This window comes from Hyla sarda, chromosome 3 (assembly GCF_029499605.1).
Source record: "Hyla sarda isolate aHylSar1 chromosome 3, aHylSar1.hap1, whole genome shotgun sequence".
In the NCBI taxonomy this organism is placed as follows: Eukaryota; Metazoa; Chordata; class Amphibia; order Anura; family Hylidae; genus Hyla; species Hyla sarda.
The window spans coordinates 3,643,415-3,656,892 of record NC_079191.1 but is presented as its reverse complement, the minus strand read 5'-3'; the positions used below and the strand labels follow the sequence as shown (position 1 = coordinate 3,656,892).

The following is a 13,478-nucleotide window of genomic DNA, read 5'->3' as shown; positions in this document are numbered from 1 at the left end:
GGACAAGAAAGTTGTTATGTAGCAGATGAGGCTCTAGAGCCATGGGACCCTTTTGGGTGGAGCATTGTAATGGGAGGAGCATTGTAATGTAAGGAGCTGAAAGGGTGCTTCTAGCTGCAAAATTTTTTACCATGAAAGAGCAAGCATAGGAGACAGGTGACAAAACCTTGAAAGAAATGCGTTGGCCGGGAATCGAACCCGGGTCAACGGCTTGGAAGGCAGCTATGCTTACCACTATACCACCAACGCTTCTTTGACAGCTGTGATGTCGGTGATGTCGGTGACGTCTGTGATTCGCATGGCTTAGACTGACTACTTCTGCTATCATGAAGAGCAAAATTCGTTCACAAAGACCTTAAAACACCTCCAAAGAAGAGGAACAATGCGTTGGCCTAGAAACGAACTTGCCTCAATTACAATGGTGGAAACAGTAAAATTGATTGCTTAGCAGAGGATGGTTTCGATCCATCGACCTCTGGGTTATGGGCCCAGCACGCTTCCGCTGCGCCACTCTGCTTCTGTCTGTAAAGGAGATGAGAAGCATAACTACCCTCTGGTTCCTGTCAAGCTGCTAGCGGGAAGGCGGTCTCTGCCGTTTCAGCAAGTTTAGCTTAAAAGCCGATTGTTATGGGCTGAAGTCCACCTGGAGACCAGCATTTGGGTTTTCGCTTGTGCCTAGTCACGAGCATGCAGCACCGTTGTCTCTGTGGCGCAATCGGTTAGCGCGTTCGGCTGTTAACCGAAAGGTTGGTGGTTCAAGCCCACCCAGGGACGAGGTCCCCTTTTTGATTTGGTTGCACGTCACAGCTAAAGGTGGTTCTTTGGCGAGCCTTAGATGTGCTCTCAACTGAAAGCTTGGTCTCTGTGCCTGTTTTAAAGTCCCAATGTTGACGGGAGACCTCTCTGGAAAGGGTGTTTCTAGTGTTAAGAGTAGGGGTCAGCGGAAGTGTGTGTGTTTCAGCAGCTTGAAACATCCCAAATGAAAACATACCCCCCAAAAAAATGTCCTTCGAGCCGGAATCGAACCAGCGACCTAAGGATTGCCGATTGTTCTACTACAGTCCTCCGCTCTACCAGCTGAGCTATCGAAGGATTGGCAAAGTTGGGTGTGTGCAACTCTTTGGCTTGGCTAAGAGTGCCATGAGCATTAGCTAAAAAGATGTTTGAAAAAGTCAAAAAGTTTTTGGAGGATGCGGGCATCGATCCCGCTACCTCTCGCATGCTAAGCGAGCGCTCTACCATTTGAGCTAATCCCCCATGTCTGACCCATGCATTTAGCCACGCAATCCACTGATCAATCTCTGTAACTGTTTGAAACTTTTTTTTTTTTTTTTAAGTGTCAAAATATTTTTGACATTAGAAGACTAAGACTGGGATGTTTACAGAGCTTCGCGTGGCTTAATACTTAGGACAAGAAAGTTGTTATGTAGCAGATGAGGCTCTAGAGCCATGGGACCCTTTTGGGAGGAGCATTGTAATGGGAGGAGCATTGTAATGTAAGAAGCTGAAAGGGTGCTTCTAGCTGCAAAATTTTTTACCATGAAAGAGCAAGCATAGGAGACAGGTGACAAAACCTTGAAAGAAATGCGTTGGCCGGGAATCGAACCCGGGTCAACTGCTTGGAAGGCAGCTATGCTTACCACTATACCACCAACGCTTCTTTGACAGCTGTGATGTCGGTGATGTCGGTGACGTCTGTGATTCGCATGGCTTAGACTGACTACTTCTGCTATCATGAAGAGCAAAATTCGTTCACAAAGACCTTAAAACACCTCCAAAGAAGAGGAACAATGCGTTGGCCTAGAAACGAACTTGCCTCAATTACAATGGTGGAAACAGTAAAATTGATTGCTTAGCAGAGGATGGTTTCGATCCATCGACCTCTGGGTTATGGGCCCAGCACGCTTCCGCTGCGCCACTCTGCTTCTGTCTGTAAAGGAGATGAGAAGCATAACTACCCTCTGGTTCCTGTCAAGCTGCTTGTGGGAAGGCGGTCTCTGCCGTTTCAGCAAGTTTAGCTTAAAAGCCGATTGTTATGGGCTGAAGTCCACCTGGAGACCAGCATTTGGGTTTTCGCTTGTGCCTAGTCACGAGCATGCAGCACCGTTGTCTCTGTGGCGCAATCGGTTAGCGCGTTCGGCTGTTAACCGAAAGGTTGGTGGTTCAAGCCCACCCAGGGACGAGGTCCCCTTTTTGATTTGGTTGCACGTCACAGCTAAAGGTGGTTCTTTGGCGAGCCTTAGATGTGCTCTCAACTGAAAGCTTGGTCTCTGTGCCTGTTTTAAAGTCCCAATGTTGACGGGAGACCTCTCTGGAAAGGGTGTTTCTAGTGTTAAGAGTAGGGGTCAGCGGAAGTGTGTGTGTTTCAGCAGCTTGAAACATCCCAAATGAAAACATACCCCCCAAAAAAATGTCCTTCGAGCCGGAATCGAACCAGCGACCTAAGGATTGCCGATTGTTCTACTACAGTCCTCCGCTCTACCAGCTGAGCTATCGAAGGATTGGCAAAGTTGGGTGTGTGCAACTCTTTGGCTTGGCTAAGAGTGCCATGAGCATTAGCTAAAAAGATGTTTGAAAAAGTCAAAAAGTTTTTGGAGGATGCGGGCATCGATCCCGCTACCTCTCGCATGCTAAGCGAGCGCTCTACCATTTGAGCTAATCCCCCATGTCTGACCCACGCATTTAGCCACGCAATCCACTGATCAATCTCTGTAACTGTTTGAAACTTTTTTTTTTTTTTTTAAGTGTCAAAATATTTTTGACATTAGAAGACTAAGACTGGGATGTTTACAGAGCTTTGCGTGGCTTAATACTTAGGACAAGAAAGTTGTTATGTAGCAGATGAGGCTCTAGAGCCATGGGACCCTTTTGGGAGGAGCATTGTAATGGGAGGAGCATTGTAATGTAAGGAGCTGAAAGGGTGCTTCTAGCTGCAAAATATTTTACCATGAAAGAGCAAGCATAGGAGACAAAACCTTGAAAGAAATGCGTTGGCCGGGAATCGAACCCGGGTCAACTGCTTGGAAGGCAGCTATGCTTACCACTATACCACCAACGCTTCTTTGACAGCTGTGATGTCGGTGATGTCGGTGACGTCTGTGATTCGCATGGCTTAGACCGACTACTTCTGCTATCATGAAGAGCAAAATTCGTTCACAAAGACCTTAAAACACCTCCAAAGAAGAGGAACAATGCGTTGGCCTAGAAACGAACTTGCCTCAATTACAATGGTGGAAACAGTAAAATTGATTGCTTAGCAGAGGATGGTTTCGATCCATCGATCTCTGGGTTATGGGCCCAGCACGCTTCCGCTGCGCCACTCTGCTTCTGTCTGTAAAGGAGATGAGAAGCATAACTACCCTCTGGTTCCTGTCAAGCTGCTAGTGGGAAGGCGGTCTCTGCCGTTTCAGCAAGTTTAGCTTAAAAGCCGATTGTTATGGGCTGAAGTCCACCTGGAGACCAGCATTTGGGTTTTCGCTTGTGCCTAGTCACGAGCATGCAGCACCGTTGTCTCTGTGGCGCAATCGGTTAGCGCGTTCGGCTGTTAACCGAAAGGTTGGTGGTTCAAGCCCACCCAGGGACGAGGTCCCCTTTTTGATTTGGTTGCACGTCACAGCTAAAGGTGGTTCTTTGGCGAGCCTTAGATGTGCTCTCAACTGAAAGCTTGGTCTCTGTGCCTGTTTTAAAGTCCCAATGTTGACGGGAGACCTCTCTGGAAAGGGTGTTTCTAGTGTTAAGAGTAGGGGTCAGCGGAAGTGTGTGTGTTTCAGCAGCTTGAAACATCCCAAATGAAAACATACCCCCCAAAAAAATGTCCTTCGAGCCGGAATCGAACCAGCGACCTAAGGATTGCCGATTGTTCTACTACAGTCCTCCGCTCTACCAGCTGAGCTATCGAAGGATTGGCAAAGTTGGGTGTGTGCAACTCTTTGGCTTGGCTAAGAGTGCCATGAGCATTAGCTAAAAAGATGTTTGAAAAAGTCAAAAAGTTTTTGGAGGATGCGGGCATCGATCCCGCTACCTCTCGCATGCTAAGCGAGCGCTCTACCATTTGAGCTAATCCCCCATGTCTGACCCACGCATTTAGCCACGCAATCCACTGATCAATCTCTGTAACTGTTTGAAACTTTTTTTTTTTTTTTTAAGTGTCAAAATATTTTTGACATTAGAAGACTAAGACTGGGATGTTTACAGAGCTTCGCGTGGCTTAATACTTAGGACAAGAAAGTTGTTATGTAGCAGATGAGGCTCTAGAGCCATGGGACCCTTTTGGGAGGAGCATTGTAATGGGAGGAGCATTGTAATGTAAGGAGCTGAAAGGGTGCTTCTAGCTGCAAAATATTTTACCATGAAAGAGCAAGCATAGGAGACAAAACCTTGAAAGAAATGCGTTGGCCGGGAATCGAACCCGGGTCAACTGCTTGGAAGGCAGCTATGCTTACCACTATACCACCATCGCTTCTTTGACAGCTGTGATGTCGGTGATGTCGGTGACGTCTGTGATTCGCATGGCTTAGACTGACTACTTCTGCTATCATGAAGAGCAAAATTCGTTCACAAAGACCTTAAAACACCTCCAAAGAAGAGGAACAATGCGTTGGCCTAGAAACGAACTTGCCTCAATTACAATGGTGGAAACAGTAAAATTGATTGCTTAGCAGAGGATGGTTTCGATCCATCGACCTCTGGGTTATGGGCCCAGCACGCTTCCGCTGCGCCACTCTGCTTCTGTCTGTAAAGGAGATGAGAAGCATAACTACCCTCTGGTTCCTGTCAAGCTGCTAGTGGGAAGGCGGTCTCTGCCGTTTCAGCAAGTTTAGCTTAAAAGCCGATTGTTATGGGCTGAAGTCCACCTGGAGACCAGCATTTGGGTTTTCGCTTGTGCCTAGTCACGAGCATGCAGCACCGTTGTCTCTGTGGCGCAATCGGTTAGCGCGTTCGGCTGTTAACCGAAAGGTTGGTGGTTCAAGCCCACCCAGGGACGAGGTCCCCTTTTTGATTTGGTTGCACGTCACAGCTAAAGGTGGTTCTTTTGCGAGCCTTAGATGTGCTCTCAACTGAAAGCTTGGTCTCTGTGCCTGTTTTAAAGTCCCAATGTTGACGGGAGACCTCTCTGGAAAGGATGTTTCTAGTGTTAAGAGTAGGGGTCAGCGGAAGTGTGTGTGTTTCAGCAGCTTGAAACATCCCAAATGAAAACATACCCCCCAAAAAAATGTCCTTCGAGCCGGAATCGAACCAGCGACCTAAGGATTGCCGATTGTTATACTACAGTCCTCCGCTCTACCAGCTGAGCTATCGAAGGATTGGCAAAGCTGGGTGTGTGCAACTCTTTGGCTTGGCTAAGAGTGCCATGAGCATTAGCTAAAAAGATGTTTGAAAAAGTCAAAAAGTTTTTGGAGGATGCGGGCATCAATCCCGCTACCTCTCGCATGCTAAGCGAGCGCTCTACCATTTGAGCTAATCCCCCATGTCTGACCCACGCATTTAGCCACGCAATCCACTGATCAATCTCTGTAACTGTTTGAAACTTTTTTTTTTTTTTTTTTAAGTGTCAAAATATTTTTGACATTAGAAGACTAAGACTGGGATGTTTACAGAGCTTCGCGTGGCTTAATACTTAGGACAAGAAAGTTGTTATGTAGCAGATGAGGCTCTAGAGCCATGGGACCCTTTTGGGAGGAGCATTGTAATGGGAGGAGCATTGTAATGTAAGGAGCTGAAAGGGTGCTTCTAGCTGCAAAATTTTTTACCATGAAAGAGCAAGCATAGGAGACAGGTGACAAAACCTTGAAAGAAATGCGTTGGCCGGGAATCGAACCCGGGTCAACTGCTTGGAAGGCAGCTATGCTTACCACTATACCACCAACGCTTCTTTGACAGCTGTGATGTCGGTGATGTCGGTGACGTCTGTGATTCGCATGGCTTAGACTGACTACTTCTGCTATCATGAAGAGCAAAATTCGTTCACAAAGACCTTAAAACACCTCCAAAGAAGAGGAACAATGCGTTGGCCTAGAAACGAACTTGCCTCAATTACAATGGTGGAAACAGTAAAATTGATTGCTTAGCAGAGGATGGTTTCGATCCATCGACCTCTGGGTTATGGGCCCAGCACGCTTCCGCTGCGCCACTCTGCTTCTGTCTGTAAAGGAGATGAGAAGCATAACTACCCTCTGGTTCCTGTCAAGCTGCTAGTGGGAAGGCGGTCTCTGCCGTTTCAGCAAGTTTAGCTTAAAAGCCGATTGTTATGGGCTGAAGTCCACCTGGAGACCAGCATTTGGGTTTTCGCTTGTGCCTAGTTACGAGCATGCAGTACCGTTGTCTCTGTGGCGCAATCGGTTAGCGCGTTCGGCTGTTAACCGAAAGGTTGGTGGTTCAAGCCCACCCAGGGACGAGGTCCCCTTTTTGATTTGGTTGCACGTCACAGCTAAAGGTGGTTCTTTGGCGAGCCTTAGATGTGCTCTCAACTGAAAGCTTGGTCTCTGTGCCTGTTTTAAAGTCCCAATGTTGACGGGAGACCTCTCTGGAAAGGGTGTTTCTAGTGTTAAGAGCAGGGGTCAGCGGAAGTGTGTGTTTTTCAGCATCTTTAAACATCCCAAATGAAAACATACCCCCCAAAAAAATGTCCTTCGAGCCGGAATCGAACCAGCGACCTAAGGATTGGCGATTGTTCTACTACAGTCCTCCGCTCTACCAGCTGAGCTATCGAAGGATTGGCAAAGCCGGGTGTGTGCAACTCTTTGGCTTGGCTAAGAGTGCCATGAGCATTAGCTAAAAAGATGTTTGAAAAAGTCAAAAAGTTTTTGGAGGATGCGGGCATCGATCCCGCTACCTCTCGCATGCTAAGCGAGCGCTCTACCATTTGAGCTAATCCCCCATGTCTGACCCATGCATTTAGCCACGCAATCCACTGATCAATCTCTGTAACTGTTTGAAACTTTTTTTTTTTTTTTTTTTTTTTAAGTGTCAAAATATTTTTGACATTAGAAGACTAAGACTGGGATGTTTACAGAGCTTCGCGTGGCTTAATACTTAGGACAAGAAAGTTGTTATGTAGCAGATGAGGCTCTAGAGCCATGGGACCCTTTTGGGAGGAGCATTGTAATGGGAGGAGCATTGTAATGTAAGAAGCTGAAAGGGTGCTTCTAGCTGCAAAATTTTTTACCATGAAAGAGCAAGCATAGGAGACAGGTGACAAAACCTTGAAAGAAATGCGTTGGCCGGGAATCGAACCCGGGTCAACTGCTTGGAAGGCAGCTATGCTTACCACTATACCACCAACGCTTCTTTGACAGCTGTGATGTCGGTGATGTCGGTGACGTCTGTGATTCGCATGGCTTAGACTGACTACTTCTGCTATCATGAAGAGCAAAATTCGTTCACAAAGACCTTAAAACACCTCCAAAGAAGAGGAACAATGCGTTGGCCTAGAAACGAACTTGCCTCAATTACAATGGTGGAAACAGTAAAATTGATTGCTTAGCAGAGGATGGTTTCGATCCATCGACCTCTGGGTTATGGGCCCAGCACGCTTCCGCTGCGCCACTCTGCTTCTGTCTGTAAAGGAGATGAGAAGCATAACTACCCTCTGGTTCCTGTCAAGCTGCTAGTGGGAAGGCGGTCTCTGCCGTTTCAGCAAGTTTAGCTTAAAAGCCGATTGTTATGGGCTGAAGTCCACCTGGAGACCAGCATTTGGGTTTTCGCTTGTGCCTAGTCACGAGCATGCAGCACCGTTGTCTCTGTGGCGCAATCGGTTAGCGCGTTCGGCTGTTAACCGAAAGGTTGGTGGTTCAAGCCCACCCAGGGACGAGGTCCCCTTTTTGATTTGGTTGCACGTCACAGCTAAAGGTGGTTCTTTGGCGAGCCTTAGATGTGCTCTCAACTGAAAGCTTGGTCTCTGTGCCTGTTTTAAAGTCCCAATGTTGACGGGAGACCTCTCTGGAAAGGGTGTTTCTAGTGTTAAGAGTAGGGGTCAGCGGAAGTGTGTGTGTTTCAGCAGCTTGAAACATCCCAAATGAAAACATACCCCCCAAAAAAATGTCCTTCGAGCCGGAATCGAACCAGCGACCTAAGGATTGGCGATTGTTCTACTACAGTCCTCCGCTCTACCAGCTGAGCTATCGAAGGATTGGCAAAGCCGGGTGTGTGCAACTCTTTGGCTTGGCTAAGAGTGCCATGAGCATTAGCTAAAAAGATGTTTGAAAAAGTCAAAAAGTTTTTGGAGGATGCGGGCATCGATCCCGCTACCTCTCGCATGCTAAGCGAGCGCTCTACCATTTGAGCTAATCCCCCATGTCTGACCCACGCATTTAGCCACGCAATCCACTGATCAATCTCTGTAACTGTTTGAAACTTTTTTTTTTTTTTTTTTTTTTAAGTGTCAAAATATTTTTGACATTAGAAGACTAAGACTGGGATGTTTACAGAGCTTCGCGTGGCTTAATACTTAGGACAAGAAAGTTGTTATGTAGCAGATGAGGCTCTAGAGCCATGGGACCCTTTTGGGAGGAACATTGTAATGGGAGGAGCATTGTAATGTAAGGAGCTGAAAGGGTGCTTCTAGCTGCAAAATTTTTTACCATGAAAGAGCAAGCATAGGAGACAGGTGACAAAACCTTGAAAGAAATGCGTTGGCCGGGAATCGAACCCGGGTCAACTGCTTGGAAGGCAGCTATGCTTACCACTATACCACCAACGCTTCTTTGACAGCTGTGATGTCGGTGATGTCGGTGACGTCTGTGATTCGCATGGCTTAGACTGACTACTTCTGCTATCATGAAGAGCAAAATTCGTTCACAAAGACCTTAAAACACCTCCAAAGAAGAGGAACAATGCGTTGGCCTAGAAACGAACTTGCCTCAATTACAATGGTGGAAACAGTAAAATTGATTGCTTAGCAGAGGATGGTTTCGATCCATCGACCTCTGGGTTATGGGCCCAGCACGCTTCCGCTGCGCCACTCTGCTTCTGTCTGTAAAGGAGATGAGAAGCATAACTACCCTCTGGTTCCTGTCAAGCTGCTAGTGGGAAGGCGGTCTCTGCCGTTTCAGCAAGTTTAGCTTAAAAGCCGATTGTTATGGGCTGAAGTCCACCTGGAGACCAGCATTTGGGTTTTCGCTTGTGCCTAGTCACGAGCATGCAGCACCGTTGTCTCTGTGGCGCAATCGGTTAGCGCGTTCGGCTGTTAACCGAAAGGTTGGTGGTTCAAGCCCACCCAGGGACGAGGTCCCCTTTTTGATTTGGTTGCACGTCACAGCTAAAGGTGGTTCTTTGGCGAGCCTTAGATGTGCTCTCAACTGAAAGCTTGGTCTCTGTGCCTGTTTTAAAGTCCCAATGTTGACGGGAGACCTCTCTGGAAAGGGTGTTTCTAGTGTTAAGAGTAGGGGTCAGCGGAAGTGTGTGTGTTTCAGCAGCTTGAAACATCCCAAATGAAAACATACCCCCCAAAAAAATGTCCTTCGAGCCGGAATCGAACCAGCTACCTAAGGATTGCCGATTGTTCTACTACAGTCCTCCGCTCTACCAGCTGAGCTATCGAAGGATTGGCAAAGCTGGGTGTGTGCAACTCTTTGGCTTGGCTAAGAGTGCCATGAGCATTAGCTAAAAAGATGTTTGAAAAAGTCAAAAAGTTTTTGGAGGATGCGGGCATCGATCCCGCTACCTCTCGCATGCTAAGCGAGCGCTCTACCATTTGAGCTAATCCCCCATGTCTGACCCACGCATTTAGCCACGCAATCCACTGATCAATCTCTGTAACTGTTTGAAACTTTTTTTTTTTTTTTTTTTTTTTAAGTGTCAAAATATTTTTGACATTAGAAGACTAAGACTGGGATGTTTACAGAGCTTCGCGTGGCTTAATACTTAGGACAAGAAAGTTGTTATGTAGCAGATGAGGCTCTAGAGCCATGGGACCCTTTTGGGAGGAACATTGTAATGGGAGGAGCATTGTAATGTAAGGAGCTGAAAGGGTGCTTCTAGCTGCAAAATTTTTTACCATGAAAGAGCAAGCATAGGAGACAGGTGACAAAACCTTGAAAGAAATGCGTTGGCCGGGAATCGAACCCGGGTCAACTGCTTGGAAGGCAGCTATGCTTACCACTATACCACCAACGCTTCTTTGACAGCTGTGATGTCGGTGATGTCGGTGACGTCTGTGATTCGCATGGCTTAGACTGACTACTTCTGCTATCATGAAGAGCAAAATTCGTTCACAAAGACCTTAAAACACCTCCAAAGAAGAGGAACAATGCGTTGGCCTAGAAACGAACTTGCCTCAATTACAATGGTGGAAACAGTAAAATTGATTGCTTAGCAGAGGATGGTTTCGATCCATCGACCTCTGGGTTATGGGCCCAGCACGCTTCCGCTGCGCCACTCTGCTTCTGTCTGTAAAGGAGATGAGAAGCATAACTACCCTCTGGTTCCTGTCAAGCTGCTAGTGGGAAGGCGGTCTCTGCCGTTTCAGCAAGTTTAGCTTAAAAGCCGATTGTTATGGGCTGAAGTCCACCTGGAGACCAGCATTTGGGTTTTCGCTTGTGCCTAGTCACGAGCATGCAGCACCGTTGTCTCTGTGGCGCAATCGGTTAGCGCGTTCGGCTGTTAACCGAAAGGTTGGTGGTTCAAGCCCACCCAGGGACGAGGTCCCCTTTTTGATTTGGTTGCACGTCACAGCTAAAGGTGGTTCTTTGGCGAGCCTTAGATGTGCTCTCAACTGAAAGCTTGGTCTCTGTGCCTGTTTTAAAGTCCCAATGTTGACGGGAGACCTCTCTGGAAAGGGTGTTTCTAGTGTTAAGAGTAGGGGTCAGCGGAAGTGTGTGTGTTTCAGCAGCTTGAAACATCCCAAATGAAAACATACCCCCCAAAAAAATGTCCTTCGAGCCGGAATCGAACCAGCTACCTAAGGATTGCCGATTGTTCTACTACAGTCCTCCGCTCTACCAGCTGAGCTATCGAAGGATTGGCAAAGCTGGGTGTGTGCAACTCTTTGGCTTGGCTAAGAGTGCCATGAGCATTAGCTAAAAAGATGTTTGAAAAAGTCAAAAAGTTTTTGGAGGATGCGGGCATCGATCCCGCTACCTCTCGCATGCTAAGCGAGCGCTCTACCATTTGAGCTAATCCCCCATGTCTGACCCACGCATTTAGCCACGCAATCCACTGATCAATCTCTGTAACTGTTTGAAACTTTTTTTTTTTTTTTTTTTTTAAGTGTCAAAATATTTTTGACATTAGAAGACTAAGACTGGGATGTTTACAGAGCTTCGCGTGGCTTAATACTTAGGACAAGAAAGTTGTTATGTAGCAGATGAGGCTCTAGAGCCATGGGACCCTTTTGGGAGGAACATTGTAATGGGAGGAGCATTGTAATGTAAGGAGCTGAAAGGGTGCTTCTAGCTGCAAAATTTTTTACCATGAAAGAGCAAGCATAGGAGACAGGTGACAAAACCTTGAAAGAAATGCGTTGGCCGGGAATCGAACCCGGGTCAACTGCTTGGAAGGCAGCTATGCTTACCACTATACCACCAACACTTCTTTGACAGCTGTGATGTCGGTGATGTCGGTGACGTCTGTGATTCGCATGGCTTAGACTGACTACTTCTGCTATCATGAAGAGCAAAATTCGTTCACAAAGACCTTAAAACACCTCCAAAGAAGAGGAACAATGCGTTGGCCTAGAAACGAACTTGCCTCAATTACAATGGTGGAAACAGTAAAATTGATTGCTTAGCAGAGGATGGTTTCGATCCATCGACCTCTGGGTTATGGGCCCAGCACGCTTCCGCTGCGCCACTCTGCTTCTGTCTGTAAAGGAGATGAGAAGCATAACTACCCTCTGGTTCCTGTCAAGCTGCTAGTGGGAAGGCGGTCTCTGCCGTTTCAGCAAGTTTAGCTTAAAAGCCGATTGTTATGGGCTGAAGTCCACCTGGAGACCAGCATTTGGGTTTTCGCTTGTGCCTAGTCACGAGCATGCAGCACCGTTGTCTCTGTGGCGCAATCGGTTAGCGCGTTTGGCTGTTAACCGAAAGGTTGGTGGTTCAAGCCCACCCAGGGACGAGGTCCCCTTTTTGATTTGGTTGCACGTCACAGCTAAAGGTGGTTCTTTGGCGAGCCTTAGATGTGCTCTCAACTGAAAGCTTGGTCTCTGTGCCTGTTTTAAAGTCCCAATGTTGACGGGAGACCTCTCTGGAAAGGGTGTTTCTAGTGTTAAGAGTAGGGGTCAGCGGAAGTGTGTGTGTTTCAGCAGCTTGAAACATCCCAAATGAAAACATACCCCCCAAAAAAATGTCCTTCGAGCCGGAATCGAACCAGCTACCTAAGGATTGCCGATTGTTCTACTACAGTCCTCCGCTCTACCAGCTGAGCTATCGAAGGATTGGCAAAGCTGGGTGTGTGCAACTCTTTGGCTTGGCTAAGAGTGCCATGAGCATTAGCTAAAAAGATGTTTGAAAAAGTCAAAAAGTTTTTGGAGGATGCGGGCATCGATCCCGCTACCTCTCGCATGCTAAGCGAGCGCTCTACCATTTGAGCTAATCCCCCATGTCTGACCCACGCATTTAGCCACGCAATCCACTGATCAATCTCTGTAACTGTTTGAAACTTTTTTTTTTTTTTTTTTTTTTAAGTGTCAAAATATTTTTGACATTAGAAGACTAAGACTGGGATGTTTACAGAGCTTCGCGTGGCTTAATACTTAGGACAAGAAAGTTGTTATGTAGCAGATGAGGCTCTAGAGCCATGGGACCCTTTTGGGAGGAACATTGTAATGGGAGGAGCATTGTAATGTAAGGAGCTGAAAGGGTGCTTCTAGCTGCAAAATTTTTTACCATGAAAGAGCAAGCATAGGAGACAGGTGACAAAACCTTGAAAGAAATGCGTTGGCCGGGAATCGAACCCGGGTCAACTGCTTGGAAGGCAGCTATGCTTACCACTATACCACCAACGCTTCTTTGACAGCTGTGATGTCGGTGATGTCGGTGACGTCTGTGATTCGCATGGCTTAGACTGACTACTTCTGCTATCATGAAGAGCAAAATTCGTTCACAAAGACCTTAAAACACCTCCAAAGAAGAGGAACAATGCGTTGGCCTAGAAACGAACTTGCCTCAATTACAATGGTGGAAACAGTAAAATTGATTGCTTAGCAGAGGATGGTTTCGATCCATCGACCTCTGGGTTATGGGCCCAGCACGCTTCCGCTGCGCCACTCTGCTTCTGTCTGTAAAGGAGATGAGAAGCATAACTACCCTCTGGTTCCTGTCAAGCTGCTAGTGGGAAGGCGGTCTCTGCCGTTTCAGCAAGTTTAGCTTAAAAGCCGATTGTTATGGGCTGAAGTCCACCTGGAGACCAGCATTTGGGTTTTCGCTTGTGCCTAGTCACGAGCATGCAGCACCGTTGTCTCTGTGGCGCAATCGGTTAGCGCGTTCGGCTGTTAACCGAAAGGTTGGTGGTTCAAGCCCACCCAGGGACGAGGTCCCCTTTTT

General features: G+C 47.1%; 34 non-coding genes across 34 annotated transcripts; 9 read left to right on the top strand and 25 right to left on the bottom strand.

Moving 5' to 3' along the window:
• Nucleotides 1-700: 700 nt before the first annotated feature.
• TRNAN-GUU (transfer RNA asparagine (anticodon GUU)) lies at nucleotides 701-774 on the top strand. The gene has a single exon. It is a non-coding gene; the product is annotated as a tRNA-Asn (tRNA).
• A 231-nt stretch (nucleotides 775-1,005) lies between these two features.
• Nucleotides 1,006-1,092, bottom strand: TRNAY-GUA (transfer RNA tyrosine (anticodon GUA)). Its single transcript is given in 2 exon segments — nucleotides 1,006-1,041; nucleotides 1,056-1,092. It is a non-coding gene; the product is annotated as a tRNA-Tyr (tRNA).
• Nucleotides 1,093-1,184: 92 nt separating this feature from the next.
• Nucleotides 1,185-1,257, bottom strand: TRNAA-AGC (transfer RNA alanine (anticodon AGC)). The gene has a single exon. It is a non-coding gene; the product is annotated as a tRNA-Ala (tRNA).
• A 328-nt stretch (nucleotides 1,258-1,585) lies between these two features.
• Nucleotides 1,586-1,657, bottom strand: TRNAG-UCC (transfer RNA glycine (anticodon UCC)). Its single transcript has one exon. It is a non-coding gene; the product is annotated as a tRNA-Gly (tRNA).
• Nucleotides 1,658-2,108: 451 nt separating this feature from the next.
• TRNAN-GUU (transfer RNA asparagine (anticodon GUU)) lies at nucleotides 2,109-2,182 on the top strand. Its single transcript has one exon. It is a non-coding gene; the product is annotated as a tRNA-Asn (tRNA).
• Nucleotides 2,183-2,413: 231 nt separating this feature from the next.
• Nucleotides 2,414-2,500, bottom strand: TRNAY-GUA (transfer RNA tyrosine (anticodon GUA)). The gene is given in 2 exon segments: nucleotides 2,414-2,449; nucleotides 2,464-2,500. It is a non-coding gene; the product is annotated as a tRNA-Tyr (tRNA).
• A 92-nt stretch (nucleotides 2,501-2,592) lies between these two features.
• On the bottom strand, nucleotides 2,593-2,665 carry TRNAA-AGC (transfer RNA alanine (anticodon AGC)). Its single transcript has one exon. It is a non-coding gene; the product is annotated as a tRNA-Ala (tRNA).
• A 321-nt stretch (nucleotides 2,666-2,986) lies between these two features.
• TRNAG-UCC (transfer RNA glycine (anticodon UCC)) lies at nucleotides 2,987-3,058 on the bottom strand. The gene has a single exon. It is a non-coding gene; the product is annotated as a tRNA-Gly (tRNA).
• Nucleotides 3,059-3,509: 451 nt separating this feature from the next.
• Nucleotides 3,510-3,583, top strand: TRNAN-GUU (transfer RNA asparagine (anticodon GUU)). Its single transcript has one exon. It is a non-coding gene; the product is annotated as a tRNA-Asn (tRNA).
• A 231-nt stretch (nucleotides 3,584-3,814) lies between these two features.
• TRNAY-GUA (transfer RNA tyrosine (anticodon GUA)) lies at nucleotides 3,815-3,901 on the bottom strand. The gene is given in 2 exon segments: nucleotides 3,815-3,850; nucleotides 3,865-3,901. It is a non-coding gene; the product is annotated as a tRNA-Tyr (tRNA).
• Nucleotides 3,902-3,993: 92 nt separating this feature from the next.
• Nucleotides 3,994-4,066, bottom strand: TRNAA-AGC (transfer RNA alanine (anticodon AGC)). Its single transcript has one exon. It is a non-coding gene; the product is annotated as a tRNA-Ala (tRNA).
• Nucleotides 4,067-4,910: 844 nt separating this feature from the next.
• Nucleotides 4,911-4,984, top strand: TRNAN-GUU (transfer RNA asparagine (anticodon GUU)). Its single transcript has one exon. It is a non-coding gene; the product is annotated as a tRNA-Asn (tRNA).
• Nucleotides 4,985-5,215: 231 nt separating this feature from the next.
• On the bottom strand, nucleotides 5,216-5,302 carry TRNAY-GUA (transfer RNA tyrosine (anticodon GUA)). Its single transcript is given in 2 exon segments — nucleotides 5,216-5,251; nucleotides 5,266-5,302. It is a non-coding gene; the product is annotated as a tRNA-Tyr (tRNA).
• Nucleotides 5,303-5,797: 495 nt separating this feature from the next.
• On the bottom strand, nucleotides 5,798-5,869 carry TRNAG-UCC (transfer RNA glycine (anticodon UCC)). The gene has a single exon. It is a non-coding gene; the product is annotated as a tRNA-Gly (tRNA).
• A 451-nt stretch (nucleotides 5,870-6,320) lies between these two features.
• On the top strand, nucleotides 6,321-6,394 carry TRNAN-GUU (transfer RNA asparagine (anticodon GUU)). Its single transcript has one exon. It is a non-coding gene; the product is annotated as a tRNA-Asn (tRNA).
• A 231-nt stretch (nucleotides 6,395-6,625) lies between these two features.
• Nucleotides 6,626-6,712, bottom strand: TRNAY-GUA (transfer RNA tyrosine (anticodon GUA)). The gene is given in 2 exon segments: nucleotides 6,626-6,661; nucleotides 6,676-6,712. It is a non-coding gene; the product is annotated as a tRNA-Tyr (tRNA).
• A 92-nt stretch (nucleotides 6,713-6,804) lies between these two features.
• On the bottom strand, nucleotides 6,805-6,877 carry TRNAA-AGC (transfer RNA alanine (anticodon AGC)). The gene has a single exon. It is a non-coding gene; the product is annotated as a tRNA-Ala (tRNA).
• A 335-nt stretch (nucleotides 6,878-7,212) lies between these two features.
• Nucleotides 7,213-7,284, bottom strand: TRNAG-UCC (transfer RNA glycine (anticodon UCC)). Its single transcript has one exon. It is a non-coding gene; the product is annotated as a tRNA-Gly (tRNA).
• A 451-nt stretch (nucleotides 7,285-7,735) lies between these two features.
• TRNAN-GUU (transfer RNA asparagine (anticodon GUU)) lies at nucleotides 7,736-7,809 on the top strand. The gene has a single exon. It is a non-coding gene; the product is annotated as a tRNA-Asn (tRNA).
• A 231-nt stretch (nucleotides 7,810-8,040) lies between these two features.
• Nucleotides 8,041-8,127, bottom strand: TRNAY-GUA (transfer RNA tyrosine (anticodon GUA)). The gene is given in 2 exon segments: nucleotides 8,041-8,076; nucleotides 8,091-8,127. It is a non-coding gene; the product is annotated as a tRNA-Tyr (tRNA).
• Nucleotides 8,128-8,219: 92 nt separating this feature from the next.
• On the bottom strand, nucleotides 8,220-8,292 carry TRNAA-AGC (transfer RNA alanine (anticodon AGC)). The gene has a single exon. It is a non-coding gene; the product is annotated as a tRNA-Ala (tRNA).
• A 334-nt stretch (nucleotides 8,293-8,626) lies between these two features.
• TRNAG-UCC (transfer RNA glycine (anticodon UCC)) lies at nucleotides 8,627-8,698 on the bottom strand. Its single transcript has one exon. It is a non-coding gene; the product is annotated as a tRNA-Gly (tRNA).
• Nucleotides 8,699-9,149: 451 nt separating this feature from the next.
• TRNAN-GUU (transfer RNA asparagine (anticodon GUU)) lies at nucleotides 9,150-9,223 on the top strand. The gene has a single exon. It is a non-coding gene; the product is annotated as a tRNA-Asn (tRNA).
• A 231-nt stretch (nucleotides 9,224-9,454) lies between these two features.
• On the bottom strand, nucleotides 9,455-9,541 carry TRNAY-GUA (transfer RNA tyrosine (anticodon GUA)). The gene is given in 2 exon segments: nucleotides 9,455-9,490; nucleotides 9,505-9,541. It is a non-coding gene; the product is annotated as a tRNA-Tyr (tRNA).
• A 92-nt stretch (nucleotides 9,542-9,633) lies between these two features.
• TRNAA-AGC (transfer RNA alanine (anticodon AGC)) lies at nucleotides 9,634-9,706 on the bottom strand. Its single transcript has one exon. It is a non-coding gene; the product is annotated as a tRNA-Ala (tRNA).
• A 335-nt stretch (nucleotides 9,707-10,041) lies between these two features.
• Nucleotides 10,042-10,113, bottom strand: TRNAG-UCC (transfer RNA glycine (anticodon UCC)). Its single transcript has one exon. It is a non-coding gene; the product is annotated as a tRNA-Gly (tRNA).
• Nucleotides 10,114-10,564: 451 nt separating this feature from the next.
• Nucleotides 10,565-10,638, top strand: TRNAN-GUU (transfer RNA asparagine (anticodon GUU)). The gene has a single exon. It is a non-coding gene; the product is annotated as a tRNA-Asn (tRNA).
• A 231-nt stretch (nucleotides 10,639-10,869) lies between these two features.
• TRNAY-GUA (transfer RNA tyrosine (anticodon GUA)) lies at nucleotides 10,870-10,956 on the bottom strand. Its single transcript is given in 2 exon segments — nucleotides 10,870-10,905; nucleotides 10,920-10,956. It is a non-coding gene; the product is annotated as a tRNA-Tyr (tRNA).
• Nucleotides 10,957-11,048: 92 nt separating this feature from the next.
• TRNAA-AGC (transfer RNA alanine (anticodon AGC)) lies at nucleotides 11,049-11,121 on the bottom strand. The gene has a single exon. It is a non-coding gene; the product is annotated as a tRNA-Ala (tRNA).
• Nucleotides 11,122-11,454: 333 nt separating this feature from the next.
• TRNAG-UCC (transfer RNA glycine (anticodon UCC)) lies at nucleotides 11,455-11,526 on the bottom strand. Its single transcript has one exon. It is a non-coding gene; the product is annotated as a tRNA-Gly (tRNA).
• Nucleotides 11,527-12,282: 756 nt separating this feature from the next.
• Nucleotides 12,283-12,369, bottom strand: TRNAY-GUA (transfer RNA tyrosine (anticodon GUA)). The gene is given in 2 exon segments: nucleotides 12,283-12,318; nucleotides 12,333-12,369. It is a non-coding gene; the product is annotated as a tRNA-Tyr (tRNA).
• Nucleotides 12,370-12,461: 92 nt separating this feature from the next.
• On the bottom strand, nucleotides 12,462-12,534 carry TRNAA-AGC (transfer RNA alanine (anticodon AGC)). The gene has a single exon. It is a non-coding gene; the product is annotated as a tRNA-Ala (tRNA).
• Nucleotides 12,535-12,868: 334 nt separating this feature from the next.
• On the bottom strand, nucleotides 12,869-12,940 carry TRNAG-UCC (transfer RNA glycine (anticodon UCC)). The gene has a single exon. It is a non-coding gene; the product is annotated as a tRNA-Gly (tRNA).
• Nucleotides 12,941-13,391: 451 nt separating this feature from the next.
• TRNAN-GUU (transfer RNA asparagine (anticodon GUU)) lies at nucleotides 13,392-13,465 on the top strand. Its single transcript has one exon. It is a non-coding gene; the product is annotated as a tRNA-Asn (tRNA).
• The last annotated feature ends 13 nt before the right edge of the window (nucleotides 13,466-13,478 follow it).